The sequence below is a fragment of the Petaurus breviceps genome, unplaced genomic scaffold, assembly GCF_028583685.1.
Source record: "Petaurus breviceps papuanus isolate PSGF00001 unplaced genomic scaffold, PetGlider_PUasm1.0 173, whole genome shotgun sequence".
Lineage (NCBI taxonomy): Eukaryota > Metazoa > Chordata > Mammalia > Diprotodontia > Petauridae > Petaurus > Petaurus breviceps.
The window spans coordinates 21,307,051-21,320,689 of NW_027185759.1; the positions used below are offsets into that span (position 1 = coordinate 21,307,051).

At 42.0% G+C, this 13,639-nt stretch overlaps 1 long non-coding RNA gene across 1 annotated transcript; it reads left to right on the forward strand.

Annotated features, from left to right (window-relative positions):
* The first annotated feature begins 431 nt into the window (after positions 1-431).
* On the forward strand, positions 432-13,624 carry LOC138157860 (uncharacterized). Its single transcript, XR_011167485.1, has 3 exons — positions 432-604; positions 1,686-1,890; positions 13,212-13,624. It is a non-coding gene; the product is annotated as an uncharacterized lncRNA (long non-coding RNA).
* Positions 13,625-13,639: the final 15 nt, after the last annotated feature.

Sequence of the window (13,639 nt, forward strand, 5' to 3'; positions counted from 1 at the left end):
ATTATACGATCCTCTCATTTAGGGGCAAATCGAGATCAGGTGAAGGGAGAATTTTGTCAATCACAGGCCCAGGGAGTAGAATGGAAGTTATGCTTATGTCAAGCCAGCAATGATTTCATTTGCTCCCATTTCTCCCCTCCCAGAACCCAAAGACCTAGCAGACCAGGGGAGTGTGGGAAGGAAAAGAAGGGAATGGCCAAGCACTTTGCAATCTTCCTGTTTGATCACTTCTAATAGGGCATTTCTAAAAAGGGACAAACACAAGGGCTGCTTTATTCCTTTTCATTGATGTGAACTGTCCTTTGCCCATATATGCCAGCTCCTGGCCACAATAGACTGATTCACTCAGGGACTGGACAAGCAGCATGCTCAAGTGAAGTTTTTCATCCTTGGCTATGGTTGGGGCTTTTAAGTTCCCATGCTTACATTCCAGTCGGTCAGGGACATACTTTGTGCTGTTGAGGGGGTGCCAGTGTTGTGCCTGGGGGTGCCTGGGTGTGTAGATCCCACAGTGAAGCCTCTCTCAGTCAACATTTCATACATTCAAACCAGGAACTAAGAACAAGGACTCCCTAGTGACCTGAGAGGAAGAACAAAGCCTCAGGTAAGCTTTGATTCACAGCCTGTCACTTGACATTGTATTCTTTCATCCATCCAGTCTGGTGCTAGAGAAACTTCCCCTCCCCTTTGGGGCCAGTGACAGCCTCTTGGCTTGGAGGTCTTGGTAAGCAAAACTTGGCAGGATTGCACCTCCCAGAAGGGCTTAAATCCTCTTCCCAAGGGCGACTTCCAGTTGCGTTCCAGACCACGTCAAAACTGGTTGAAAAAAAAAATCCTGAGGACAATTGTCAAATTTTTCCGAGTAGAAAATCTAGAACACATCTCAAATGGGTTAAGTGCCACACCCAGGGCTGAGTGCAAAACTACAAAGGCAATATGGGAAGAGTCAAAAGATCTGCATACCAGTCTTGGCTTTACCGTGTATTAGCTATTTGATTATGGTTGTATTGCTTTGCTTTTTTGAGACTCAGTTTCCCCATTTGTAAAATGATAGTAATTATGTTTATACCACTAGCCTTACAAGCCTATTATAATGGAAGTAAATTATAAATCACAATACCATAAATCTAGAGGTAGAAGAAGCCTCTGATCCAATCTCCTCATTTTACAGGTGAATAAAAGGAGGCCCAGGGAAGTTGTGACTTGCCCAAGGTCACATAGGTGGGAAGTGATAGAAGCAAGATTTGAATGCAGAACCTCTGAATCCAGAGCAGTGCCCTTTACTGTACCATACTTTCTCTCAGGATACAAGTGTGAATTATTCTCTTCAGTGAATCAGAGAATTCAGAGTTGGAAGAGACCCCGGTAGCCATCTAGTCTAATGCTTATAACCCTACTGTAGAATATCCGTTAATGGCCATCTAGCTTCCAGTGCAGAGTAATCCTTCTTTTCAGCAGTCCTAGGTAATCCTTCCTTCCAGTGGTAGCCCATTCCACTACTGGGTAGCTCTTATGGTTAGGAAGATGGCTTCTAAAGATCCAACATGATGCATTGGGAAGAGTACTGAAGTTTGAGGATCTTGCTTTGAATCCTAGCAGCATGACCCTGGACAAACCATCTAACCTTTAGCTTGTTCTCTAACCTGTAAAATGTGGTCAGTAACACCTATCCATCTTCTTCATAGGGTCATAGACAGCTAGGGAGAGTCATGCCTACTATGTTGGAAGCAGAGTCACCATAGACTTGAGTTTGGATTCTGCCTCACACACCTGTTGTCTGGATGGAATCCTGGACAAATCACTTCAAATGAGTTTCCCTACATGGAAAATCAGGATAATAATAGCATCTATCTTCAAGGGTGGTTGTAAGGATCCAATGACACAATATTTGTAAGTGTTTTGCTGATCTTTTATTTTACATGATAACTTTATTACATATTTTAAAGGAATAACAAATAATAGATTTGCAGGTTCATGTGAAATCATCTTGTGTTTTACTAATCTTAAAGCATACAGGATGTCCCAGAAGTCTTGTTACAGTAGTAAGCTATTATATATATGTGTGTGTGTGTGTGTATGTAATATTACATTACATATAGTAAATACAGAACTGTATATATGTTATTTATGACTAAAAATGGAGGAGATCTTAGAGGTTATCTTCCCATTTTAAAGATGAAGAGACTGTGGCCCAGAGGGGTCAAATGACCTCACCAAGGTCACACAGGAATTAAGTGACAGAAACAGAATTCTCATTCAGGTCCTCTGATTCTAAGAACAGTGCTTTCCCCACTGCATACAGGGTCCTCTTGAGGAAAGACCTTTCCAAACCATGAAGTGCTAGAGAAGTGTGTTATTATGATGATTATGGGGGAACCTCTGGAGTTGTACTCAGTAACTTGTTTTTTAGCAGTATTAATCATAGCAGAAATTTTTTTTAAAGGGCCCAAATTGCTGCTATCATCCACTGTCTGTGAAGATGAAGCCAATAACAGTCATCACTGGCAGGGTGGGTCAGCCAGGACCCGCGCTCACTGTATCTGTCTATGGGCTGCAGGGACTCCGTGTCTGGAGCCCAGGGGGCAAGCCTCAGGGCCATCTGAAGCTCTGCCCTCCACCATGTGTCAGATGTTTTTGCTCAGAAAGAGCCTCTTTGTTCTTGACTGAGGCTCACAGAGAGTGGCTCTGTCTAGAAAGACTAAAGTCAAGTCAGGCTGCAGGGGAAGAGATAGAATCAGAGAGTATCTGGGCGGAAAAGGACTGCAGGGACCATTTGGTCCAAATTCCTTATTTTACTCCCTTAAACCTAGAAGGTAAGTGACTTACTTAAGGTCACACATAGCTAATTAGAGTGCAAATCTGGGATTGGAACCTGGGTCTCTTGACTTCTAGTTTAATCAAGTGCATCTTTAGTCACATTTACCTTGTATTTAGTTTGTATTTATTTGTAATAAACTTATTTATGTAGATACCATTTCCTTTGATAGAATGTAAACTCCTTGAGGGTAGGAAATCTTTCTCCTCTGTCCTTGTATAGTCAGTACCTAGCACAGTGCCCAGCACATAGGAGATTGTTAAATGACCAGGGTCACTCAGCTAGTAAGTGTCTGAGATCAGATCTGAACTCAGGAAAATGAGTCTTCCTGACTTCAGGTCCAGTGCTCTGTCCATTGTACCACTTAGCTGCCCTTGGGCAAATATAAGCTATCATTATCATCAGTCTTATTAACAGAGGTTAGTTCTTCCCAACCATGACAGCAGCTTCAGGAGTCAGGATATAGTTTAGGCTGTAACTTGGCCTGGCATCTATGATATCTGCTGTGGGACAGACACAGGGCATGCCTGTGTACAAATATCTGCAGCTCTGCATTCTAACCTTGTGTGCATTGAACTCAGAAATGCATTTGATGTCAGTGAAGGAGCTTTGGGCCCTCAGAGCTCTAAATCCCTTTGGAGGATTCCCAAGATCCTGTGTTCATTGAATTCTGAGGAGGCTGTATTAGAGTTGATGATATGCCATTAGACCCATTCCCCAGAACCAATGGAGTGCATCAAGGTTGCATAATCAGTCTTGGTAATTATTTCATCTATTTTAAGTTGTCATACCCAAGGGCACAACAAAAGCTTAGGAATTCATGTAAAAAATGTGACAACTTAAGGCTGTGAATGTCACATCAGAATCCTTAAGACAGTCGCCCAGAATGCTGATGACTATGCTATTGAAAGGCACCCCTCAGATACATGTAAGGGATGAGAAACTTCTTTGCTGGGCAGATGGGATATGGGGATGAGTGGATCCCATGAAGGTGAGTTCTTTTTGCTACCCTGGGGAAGTAGCCCCTGGCAGCCATATCATGTGGTGGCTTCTAGAATAGATAAAGGTCCAAGGTAGGCCTGAGGATGTGAATATGATCTTACATGGCCTCCTACATCTAAGGCCCAGGAATTCAGAGAACCAAGTTTTCACTCCTCTGTGCTCTTTCCTCTGTCCATGGTCCTAAGAGTTTATCGAGTTCTCCTTTCTTTTTTGTCCCTGACTACCTTCCTCTTCCTTCTTAAACATTTGCTCTATAGTCTGGGAAAGGAAGACATTTTATAGCTGGGGATACTTTTTGGGAGGGTTGTATTTTTGTTGGTGTTGTTTTTATGTTCTCATCCCTGGTGTGTATGCCTCCCCATGCTCCTCTCCTCCCCATACACAGATGTCATCTCAGAAAGATTCACAGTATTTCAGAAACCCTTGGTTCTTGCTAGGGTTGGCCCTAGGCAAAATTTGTCTTTGAAACATTCCTATCCAGAGATATCCCCAGGGTATTATGAATCAGGAAGATTATTCCCTTTACTGGATTTGGGGGAAGGAAACTTTACAGGAACATGGAGTTAAGGGAAGGATATTGGGGAGGGAGAAAGACCTGAGGCTCCCATGCATGCAGTGAGCCTATAGGAAAGGTAAAGTGGGTGGGACTTGTTTGGCCCAATTCAGGACAACCATTCTGGCTGCCCTTTTATAACTCTTTTCGCTATGCTAGGATTATTTAATACTTTTTTTCCCCTGCTCGATTTCACTGGTTAAAAAATAATTGGGGGAAATTGTATTCTGATCCCATCCTGGCTCCAAATGCTTGGGCTGGGCATGGTCCCCACACATCAAGACAGCGTTCTCCACATTCCTCTTTCAGGACCCCGTTTCTTCCTCCTGCTTTCCTGTCACTTTCTCTTCTCAGCTCTAGGTGCCTAACCTAGGTATCTTCTCCTTTCTCAGATCCCTTTTAAGACACCAAACCTTTTTAAGGTCATAATATCATGAACTTAGAATTAGAAGTGACATCTGGTCCACTCTCTTCCCCATCCCATTTCATTTTATGGATGAAAGATCTTAGGTCCAGAGAGGTTAAATAATTGTGTCTGTTTACTCAAGTGCTAAGGAAGCAGAGACAGGATTTAAACCTAGGTCCTCTGCCTCCAAAGCCAGCGTGCTTCCCACTATACCATGGCTCCTCATCCTCCTTTCTCTCCCCCCCCCCCCCAATGTGGTGACTGATCAGAAAGCTATGGAAAGAACTGGGGACTGGCACTGCCTCCTTTCAGAACCATTAGATAGACAACCTATTCATAAGACTCTCCCTGGAAACAGACATTTTCTCCCCATATTTTTCACTAAACCTACAAATTTTTAAACACTTGTTTATCACAGCCAAGGCAAAGGAGAATGAGGATAGAATTTAAATGTTCCTGAATTTCCAAGCAGAGATCTGAGATACAGAGCTGGCAGGGGCCTTTGATGTCCTCTAGCACAATCCCACTTCCTTGTATACAAGAGGAAAATGAGATTCCAGGAGGTTCAAGGATTTGCCCATCATCTTTCAGGAAGGAAACCAGAAAGCTGGAGACTGCACCCCACCCCACTACAAATAGAATGTTCTTTCCAGTGTACCATACTGCCTGGATAGTCCCTTCCTTTCTTCTCTCTTTTTCTTCCATTTTTCTATCTTTCTGACTTTTGTTTATCAAAATCTGAGTATTTTTTAACCAGATGGACCAGGATTCAGAAGTATGTAGTGAAAGAATATGTTACCTATAAAAATAATATGTTACCTATAAATAAAAATAATATGTTACCTATAAAAACACTGAAATATAGAATCTAAACACTGATGGGGCAGCTGGGTGGTGCAAGGGATAGAGTGACAGACCTGCAGTGAGGAAGACCTGAGTTCAAATCTGGCCTCAGACACTTACTAGCTGTATGACTCTGGACAAGTCACTTAATCCTGTTTTCCTCAGTTTCCTTATCTGTAAAATGAGCTGGAGGAAGAAATGGCAAACCACTTTGCCAAGAAAATCCCAAATGGGGTCACAAAGAGTTGGCTATAATTGAAATGACTGAACAACAAAAAATACTGATGGAGCCTTTGTGGTCACTAGGTAGGGCCCCTCTAATATCACAAATAAGGAAACCACAGCCCAGAACAGGTATGTGCATGGTCCAACATCATACAAGTTGTTGGCAGCAGACCTCAGAATGTTTGACATTTACTGGGCATATATGCTAATTTGTCCATAATTTATATTTCCTTTCAGATGTACATATTGTTTTCCTGAAGTAATAGAAGTTTCTTGAGGTCAGGACCTGCCTCATTTTCATCTTTGTGCCCCTTGAACCTAGTTCAGGGGCTGGCACTCAGTAGGAGCTTAATAAATGTTTATCGATCAGTTAATTGATTCTGACATCCAGTTGAGTATTCTTTTGATTACATAACAATTTGGTGTTTTTCCTCCCCAAATGTTTTTGAAGTATTATCTGCCTGAGGGGATGACAGAAATAGGCCAATATTCAGAAGTAATCCCAATCATTCCTTTGTATTCTTGGCATCTATGAGCAAATGAGTCAACTCTTAGTCAACAAAAGTAGTGTGTTGGGGAAAGGAGGCATGCAATTCTGGAAAGAGCCTTTGGGGGGAGCTCTTGTATAATATCTGGGAAAAAAAAGGAAGGAAAAAGGGAAAAAGAAAGAAAAAGAAAAAAGCCTCAATCGTACAGAGGCTCTTCTCTTCCCCCCAGCTCCACCCGTCCCCCTCCCCCCCAGCTTCTTTCTTTCATACTCAAATTTTTGAATCTTTTATTTTCAGGTAGAAAAACAAACAAAACATTCTTTTGGAGCTTACCAAACCAGAATGTTTCCCCCCACCAGGGAGGAATGCCTGAAGTTTCATTCTTGCTTAAAAAGAAAGAAAAAAAGGCAGTTAGAATATGATCTCAAGCAGCTCATAAGCTAAGCTTGAAGGCAGCTTCATTCCATTTCCTACAGCCACGCTTCTCTAAGGCAGAAATAAAGATATAACCTCTTGATGCTCTGACATCTTGCTTTGATTGAAATCACAGACCACTTCAGACTCATGGCAAAGAGCCCTGATGTTAGAGTCTCCAACATCAAGATAAGAACCTACATCTTTTTGGGGCCCTGCTAAGAAAGACACTATGGCATCTGCAGACTGCACCCTGGAAAAGCCTGCTATGGCACAACGTGAAAGACTCTGTTTCCTTGTTTCTTAATGAACAGCTGCCCTGGCAGAGCCCAAATTTCTTCTGGATTCTCATCCCCCTCACTTCACCCCCCACACCAACTATCCTGATTAATAGATTTTCTGTAATACTATATATCACTCAGTCCTGAGAAGAGTCCTTCCTGGAGACAATCCCTGGTATGATGTACCTTGTAAGTTCTTTAAAGTTAATGCATGCCTTAAGATTCATTTTGATGAATGGTGATTGATTGCAACCTTACTTGGGATTTGAGGAACATAGCTAGGCTAAGGTATTTCACTCAAATGCATCCTGCCGACGGCAGGTGGCAGTGTTGGTCTATGGAAGCTAAGAAGCAAAGCTGGTATGGGGATTGCTGTTGATCTGGGTCCATTCCAGTCCTAAGATCCCCTAGCCCTGGCTGCACAAAAAGAGTTCTCCAGGGAACGTTCCATCCTGGACAGACTGAATGAAGGTGGCTGGGAGTAAACCCATGTGAGCCACATGCAGAGAGGAAGCTGGGCATGGGTGGGTGATAAGAGTGCTTGCTGGCTTGGGCTACAGACAACGTCAGGCTCAAAATCTGCTGCTGTTGCTGCACTTTACTGTCTATACTTCCGACAAGTGACTTGGCCTCTTTGGGCCTCAGTTTCCTTATTTGTAAAATGAAGAGTTTGGATTAGTGATTCTCTAAGGTCTCCTTCAGCCCCAAATCTGTGCTGAATGAATGAATGGATAGATGGATGAATGAAAAAGGATTTATTAGGCCCTTACTAAGTGCCCAGGAACTGGACTGAGCGTTGAATATACAAATGCAAAAAGCAGGACAGACCTTGCCTACCAGGAACTCAAATTCTAAAGGAGAAAGATGCTACATGCTCCTAAGACTTTGCTTCCTCCCCCTTAAAAAATAAAAAAGAAAAGAAAGGAAAAGAGAAGAAAAGGAAGGGATCTTTTGCTCTACCTTGTGAAATTGAAGACTTTTCCATGCATTTACTCACTTGTACATTTAGGTGGAGTAATGGATAGAGTGCTAGGCTGGGAATCAGAAGGACTCCTCAGGATTCTTCTTCCTATAGTCAAATCTGGCCGCAGACACTTTCTAGCTGTATGACCCTGGGCAAGTCACTTAACACTGTTTGCCTCATATTCCTCATCTGTAAAATGAGCTAGAGAAGGAAATGGCAAACCAATCCTAAAAAAATCCCCAAATGAGGCCACAAAGAGTTGGATACAGCTGAAATAACAACAATAACATGTGATATAATGGATATGGGGTGTGACTTTGAGGCAGCAAATCTGGCATCCATTATCTGACACTATCTGTGTGACTATTGGCAAGTTGCTTACCTAGGCTGAGTCTTACTTTACTGATCTGTAAAATGGGGATAGATCAACCTTATAGAATTGTCATGAGGCTCAAACATAACATGTATGAATGTGAAATTTCCTGGAAATGTTAGTTATTATTATTTTGATGCTTTTTTTAGTGGTGCTCATGTGTGAGGGACACAGTAAGGCTTTGAATTGGGACTTGGGATTTTCAGCTCAGCATCACTTGAGCAAATGCTTAGCCATGAAATTACTATCTGGTGAACAGAAAAGAACCTGAATGAAAATGGAAGACAAGGTTGTGGGGGCCACTGTGCCTCAGGCTGCTGGTGCTCACCACTGACAGGCAATGTGGAATAGAGAATTGAGGGTTGCACTTGCCATCAGGATGACCAGGGATGGCTGCTCATCTTGGACCCTGTGTGATTCTAGGCAAGTGGATTAACCTCTATGAGCCTCAGTTGCTCATTGGCAACATGAGCTTATTAATACCTTTCACAGTATTGTTGTGAGCAGCAAATGACATAATATGGGAAAAACACTTTGCAAACCTCAAAGTCCTTTGTGAATGACTTCACTGCTGTGCCAAAGTGGATATGGAAAGCCTTAGAGGGTGAAAAAAATCCTCAAGTCAATAGATTTCTTTGATCTGAAGTGGAAGGCTGAGTTAGCAAATTTTTGCTTTGGAGTGCAATTTTTGGACAGTTCCTTTACTTGGAAGTTAGCTTGTCTCAGATCTTTTGTAGGGGTCAAGACTTTTCTTTTATCTCCCCAAATTCCTTAACCAATACTCTAGTCAAAACCAAAGCTCCAAATTTCAGAGCTGCCTTTGACTCCTGCCTCCTCCTCCTCTAGTCTAATCTCTTGTAAAGTGCTGTTGAATTTCTCTCCCTGCCATCTCCCACAGGCATCTTCTTAGAAGTCTGAGAATCCCTTCTCTACTTCAAGCCCTGTTCACTTTCTACCTACACAATTATAATGCAGCCAAGCTAATTCCCTTGCTTTAGCCTCACCTCTCTAATCTAGCCTTCATTTAACTATCAGCATAATCTTCCAAAGACTCCAATTGGATCATTTCACTCCTCTGCTTACACTCTTCCTTGCAGTCAAAGGGTCTGCAACCTCAACATGCTCTTTCCTTTCTTTGCATTTTCATCCCCTCAAAGGCTTAGAATGCATTCTGTCTTTAGCTATGTGATCTTCATCATTCACTTAAGGTCTCACAGCTTCACTTTCTTTATCTGTAGAATGGGGATGAAAATATTTCTACTGTCTATAGTCAGAGAAGAAAATACTACAAACTATAAAGCAGAATATAAATGTATTATTAGTTGATGAATAAAGCATTTATTAAACACTGTGCCAATAAGAAAGTCTACAAACAGAAATTCAAGACAGTGCCTGCTTTTAAGGGACTCACATTCTAATGGAAGACTGAGGAGACAAGGCTTAGCAAAGCCACAAGATACATTGCCAGTCTCTTCATTAATTCATCCTCTGTCTGCAGAACAGTCCTAGAACCCCTGAAAACATTAGCAAAACCCTCTCCCAGGATTTCTGTAAACATACAACAAGAAAATCCTTCTTCAGGGCTTCTGAACCAACAGAAAGGTTCCCAGACCCCTGCAACAACAGCACTGTCCTTCACCAGTGGACAGTATTCACTCTGTCTGCAGGACAGTCTCCAGACTCCTGCAACAACAGCACTATCCTTCACCAGTGGACAGTATTCACTCTCTGTCTGCAGGACAGTCTCAGGGCTTCTTAGCGAACAGCCAGGTTCCAGGACTTCTTCAACAAAAGGACTGTCTTTCACCAGTGGACAAATCTGGCAAAACAACATCAAAACAGACAGACAAAGTACCAGCAAAACAGCCATGTCTCCTCAGTCCTTGGCAGCTCAGTGAGCAGGTCTCAAAAGTCCCCCAGCAATTCTCTCAGTCTCTCTCTCTCTGCCTCCACGAGGTGCTGCTTCCAAAAAGTTCTTCTGCCTCTCTCTTGTCTCTCCAAATCTATGTCACCAGCTCCTCCCAGTTCGTGTCTCTCTTTTCAAGTCAACAAGTCCATCCCACAGGTAGGATTAACAAGCTCTGGGTTTTAACACAATCAATTTGAAAACCAAGCCAATACAGGGGAATTTTTATATTCCATTACTATCACAAAGATTCTAGTTGAAAGTCAAGTGGAAAAGTCCCATAGTCCTTAGGGTGAAGAGGAAAAGCAGAAGTACATGCCATTTCATTAAGGGTCATTTCCATGGATAAAATTTTATCAAGTTCTGACGTAGAACCATTGGACAGCACCCAAAACTTTGGTGAAAGAATTTTCTTTCTTGGGACTTCTGTGGCTTTCAGAAACCATTAGTTGGCTGGCTGCATTTTCTCCAAGATGCTTCCCATCCTTGAAGGCATTAGACTGGAAGTACTACTATTCCCAAAGCTCTTGATTTATAGTCCTGGGCTCTCCTCCTCAGGGTCTGAGGGCAGATGGTGGTCAAGGTGGTGGTAGAACATGCTTGCCACACGTTTTTTCACTCAAGATATCAGCTCAGCTGGCATGTCTGCCTTATATATGGTACTTGGGTGACACCTAGTGGGGATGATTGGTCCCTTCTTCACAGGGCTTGCTTCCCTGGATGAGGGGGTAGACTGGAAACAGAAACAGGGGTCTGGGTCTATGGGGGCTGTCCCAGGGCTGCTCTGCCTATCTCTCTATTGATGGCAGTTGGTTAGCAATTGTTGTGGGTCATATTTGGTGTATGGGGTATTCAAGGAGGACTAGAAACTCTGGTGTGAAGGTTTGTTGAACTCTTTTCAGGGTTGCTCATCTCTCTTTCAGCCAATTCTCACCTGTGACTCTGAGAAACTGTAAAATGTGTGGTGGCCACACCCCAGTAAAATCATCTTGACAGATGGGCTAAACCAAGTTGAGGGTAACTGATAGACCTCAAACCCATTGGTTAGGGAGGTGTATATCCCAAGCATGTGAAGACTTCCTCTGGTAGACTGGGCAGATGAGGACAATTTGTTCTATTTGACCATGAAGTAGGTGCTATGGAGCTATTAAAACTTGGCCAGATGTCAAAGATGCCAAGCTCTTCCACTGCACCCTGTGCCATTGTTGATTATTCTGACTTTTGTCCTGTCACTGGACTTCAATGACTCAGGAAGAGAGAGTGAGGCTGATGACTTTGGGCAACTCTGCCTCACTTCAATCCAATTCAGGCACAAGTCAAGACATCAAGGTGCCTCATTGGTCCTCTTTGGCCCTAACTTTGTGCCTATGATTGAAGGGGAAAGTGACACATGTTGGAGGAAATGTGGAAAAATCGGGACACTGATTCACAGATCCAGCCATTTTGGAGAGCAATCTGGAATTATGCCCCAAGTGTTATCCGTTTGCCTATACCCCTTGACCCAGGAATACCACTATTAGGTCTGTTTCCAAAGATGACTAGGGAAAAAAGGAAAAGAACATCTATGTTCTAAAATACTGATAGCAGCTCTTTTTGTGGTGGCAAAGAACTGGAAATTGTGGGGATGCCTGTTAATTGGGGAATGGCTAAACAAGTAGTAGTATATGATTGTGATTTAATGCTATTATGCTGTAAGAAATGATGAACTAGGGGTGGCTAGGTGGCTCAGTGAATAGAGCACTGGCCCTGAAGTCAGGAGGACCTGAGTTCAAATCCGGTCTCAGACATGTAACACTGACTAGCTATGTGACCTTGGGCAAGTCACAACCCCAATTGTACTGCCTTCCCCTCTTCAAAAAAGAAAAAAAAAAGAAATGATGAACTCATTGATTATAGAAAAAACATGGATAGAATTGTGTGAAATGAGTAGAACCAAGAGAAAGTTGTATACAGTAACAGCAATATTGTTTTAAGAACAACTTTGAGTGGCTAAGTTATTGTGAATATTATAAATACCCAAATTAACTACAAAGGACATATGAAGAAAGACACCATCTGCACCCAGAGAAATAACTGATAAATAGAAGTATGTATAGAATGGTTGTGTGTGTGCATGTGTGTGTGTGTAATGGTACCTATCTCTAGGGCAGGGGAAGGGAGGGAAGGAAAAAAATAAATTTATGTTATAAATGTATTATATATTTAAAAGAAATAGCAAGTTGTACATAATAGACTTGCGGCTTCCTGTGCAATCATCCTTTTATTATTCTACTATGTTATAGAAATGCTTGTTTTATTTCATAAATTAAAAATAAAATAAAACTATAAAAAGAAACAGAAAATGAAGGACAGACAGCAGCAACAACATTGGGGAAGCTGGGCACCCTTTCTACAATGATTTCTGCCTCAATGATATTTCTTTCCACTCATTCTCCACTCTCACATTTTTTGTTTTTTATATTCAGGGAAAGCATAGCTATAGCCAAACCTCTCATAATAATGCTCGCATTGAGAAACACAGCATCAACTGCTAATATGTCCTCAGTTAAGTCACTGCAGTTCTCTGGGCTCTGGTTTTCTCATCTGTATATAACATGAGGGTATTGGCCTGGATGGCCTCTAAGGCCCCTTTTAGCTTCAAATGAGAGGTTCTTAACTCTTTTTGTGTGTGTGCAACATGACTGCCTTTGACAGCCTGGGGAAGCTTATATCTGGACCCCTTCTCACAATAATGCTTTTAAACGATTGAAGAAAGTGTTAAATTTCAGTTAGAGGGTAGTGAAAGTAGATATGTAATTTTCTTTCCATCCAAATGAATGGATCCCCTGAAATATTTCCATGAATGCTTTAGGGACCTATGGACTATGGTTTAAGAGCCTCTCCCCTAAATCTATGATCCTATGATATCATTCACTTACTGCATGTTTTTATTCCATTCTAGGTAACACAATTTCTAGGAGATCTGCACCCTAGAATTATAGAAAATCACAGCTTGAATGGAAGTTTGAGGGTGTCTTTTGACTCCTTATTTTACAAATGAAGAAACTAAGACTCAGGAATGAAAGTGGTCACCACAAGGACCCACAGCTAAGAGCTCCAGGTTGGTCTTGGCCAAGTGGGCTGAGCTTTTTCATGATCTTCTGCAAGGACAGCAGACACAGATATTGAAAGGCTTATTTTATTTTCCTGTAAGGTCAGCTTTATTCAAATGCAGATTCCAGTTCTAAACCTAATGCTTAAGGCTTTAAAAATTAAATTTTATTTTCTTTTCTGTTCCATATTCTTTCCTTTCTCATCCATCAAGAAGGCAAGAAATACAAAAGCCATCGCAAATATGAAGTCATGCAAGATGAATTCTGTAATGCCTAC